Below are 2,500 nucleotides of genomic sequence, written 5' to 3' on the forward strand. Positions count from 1 at the left end.
TGTGTGTGTGTGTGTGAGTGTGTGTGTGTGTGTGCGTGTGTGTGCGTGTGTGTGTGTGTGTATGTGTGTGTGTCTGTGTGTGGGGGTGGGTGTGTGGGTGTGTATGTGTGTCAGTGTGTGTATGTGTGAATGCCTGAGTGTGGAAAGAGGAGGGGGGAGGCAGTCTTCTGCAAAATGAGTGCGTATGTATACATTTATAAGTGTGTCTAGACGAAATATTATGTGCATTAGAGTAAATAGTGAACTATATCTGCTCTTTTCCCATATTATTTCCAAGTTTCTCTTGCCCCTACTTCTTCCCTGCAAAATGTGGCCGTTACAGAACTGATTGGTATGTGAACAGCAACACAAAGAAATGTACATTGCATGCGTTTAGGAGTATGATTCACATGCTTTCACATGTATGTATTCACAAACATGCACACATGCTAGCGCAATACACCACACACAAGCATGCGTACACATGCACGCGCACGCACGTATGATGTACCACTAAATCTCCTCACTCAACCTCACATGTTTTCATGTGTGCACACGTGTGCGTGCGTGTTTGAGAATCTTTATTTTGAGATAGCTTTCCTCGCAGCTCACATCTGCCTGGCAGTTTTATGATCCTCCAAAAATACATATTTCATTGCTCACGTCCACACTTGCACTGCACACCTGCACATTATCCGCAAACCTGTTTTAGTTTTAGTAAAAGTTTTACGGCACTTGCAACACAAATAAGTCAGGTAAGTGCGGACGGAAGATTAGAGGTGTGTCTACAGAGCAACATACTACACAGAAAAGAAGGATAGACAAGGAAGATAGATCTTTGATAGGAAAAGGAGCAAACCACACCGGATAGCGCCTACCAACCAGTCACGCACACCTGTATACATAACTGATGAAGATGAAATGTGCTCGCAAGATAGGCCTTCAAACGGACAAATATACGGACGAGAGAGCAACCAAACAGAGACTGGAAAAAAACAAAATAATAACGGATTGATGGGGGTAGGATGTGTCGCCATAATAACGGGTACTTTTTGCAGCAAACAAATTAGGATAACGTAATTAGTAGCACTGGTGGTGGGCCGAGGGTTTAGCTGGGGGAAAGCTTTGTGGGTGGGCTACTTCTGTATTTACCACGGCGCCGTCTGAATTGTGTTAGGAAAAAGCAACGCCATGAAGACAGGCGGTGTTAATACTGCCAGTAATTCAGTGCAAGGAAGAAGTGTAGGGGCCAGGAGCCGCGCCTTTGAACCACCCAAGCGCGAGAGAAAAGGTGACGAAGGGGAAGAGGAAGGACGGACGGACGGACGGACGGACGGACGGACGGACGGACAGACAGACAGACAGACAGACAGACAGACAGACAGACAGACAGACAGACAGACATTCACACAGACAGACCGACGGAAGGATACAGACAGACATAATAAACGTGCCAGTCGGTCTTATTTGTAAGGGGTGCCTCTATCTGTATTATTATAGTGCAAGACAACCTGTTCATGGAAAGAAGTAGAGCATACTACCAGAGTCTCAAGTCGTTGAAGCTTTAGCTTTCGTAAGAGATTGACGCAGCTTGTAACACATTTTGGTCATACTCGTGCCGAAGTTACAAGTGTTACAAAAGACTAAAAGAGTAACATAAAAAGAAGAAAATAAAAGGAGAAAAGATGAGGACGACAGAATGTTTGAAGGGAAAGAAGGGGCAAACCACACCACAGCACCCGTCAAGCACTCACAAAGAGACTGTAGACGAACAATACGGCGTTGGTAAAAAAAAAATGTTTAAGTTTCACCATGTTATATTTTTTAAAAGGGAGAAATCTTGACCTACTCAATGCAACATGTCGTATAATTTAAGTTAAAAGACCATCCAAAAATCTAGCCAAACCCCCACAACGTACTGTCAGAGGCAAATGTACCAATCCCTAAATTTTGAATTCTCAATAGATTGAACAAAATTTGATCCGAGTTCAGAAAACAGCATCCACATTCAAGACATCAGAATATCTCAATAAGTCCCCTGGTAACAAAACGACATTATCCTGGATGCCGTATTCAGCACAGCGCGGGAAACCATCCTGGGACACAGATCCACAATCGGACAACAGAGCGTCTGATGACTTCCAGATCCCAGACAGGAAAAAATAAGGGGGGGGGGGGGGGGGGGGCGGATAAAAACTTATTAATTCAAAAGCACGAAAATCTTTCCCAGCGGTGCCCCGTTCTTGACCGGCAGCACATTCTAGAACGTCTTTAGCACCGAGAGACCGGATTACTTCCACAATAAAACATAAAAATAAATAAAAACGGAGCGTGACAGTAATCCAGACGGCGAGATACAGCACGCGCTATTTGTCGCGGGATAGTCAGTCAGCCCTACAGGGCCACACAACAGAGCCAGAGAAAGCCCCGAGTGGATTTCTCACACATCGTCCTTACCCCAGAACACACAGAAGACGTCAGACGGACGAGGCAGCGATGTTGTTTGTAGTATAGCACAGCC

At 45.0% G+C, this 2,500-nt stretch overlaps 1 protein-coding gene across 3 annotated transcripts in view; it reads right to left on the bottom strand.

Annotated features, from left to right (window-relative positions):
* Positions 1–2,500, bottom strand: part of LOC101846955 (activin receptor type-1) — a 63,470-nt gene that overhangs the window by 21,187 nt on the left and 39,783 nt on the right. Inside the window, exon 1 of one of the 3 annotated variants that reach the window (XM_005096423.3) lies at positions 2,437–2,500. This exon is cut by the window's right edge and continues 171 nt beyond it. The exons of the other annotated variants lie outside the window; for them this stretch is intronic. The gene's annotated coding sequence lies outside the window, so the exon portion shown is untranslated. The remainder of the gene's footprint in view (positions 1–2,436) is intronic. 3 annotated transcript variants of the gene reach the window in all.

The sequence above is a fragment of the Aplysia californica genome, unplaced genomic scaffold, assembly GCF_000002075.1.
Source record: "Aplysia californica isolate F4 #8 unplaced genomic scaffold, AplCal3.0 scaffold00128, whole genome shotgun sequence".
NCBI classification, from domain to species: Eukaryota; Metazoa; Mollusca; class Gastropoda; order Aplysiida; family Aplysiidae; genus Aplysia; species Aplysia californica.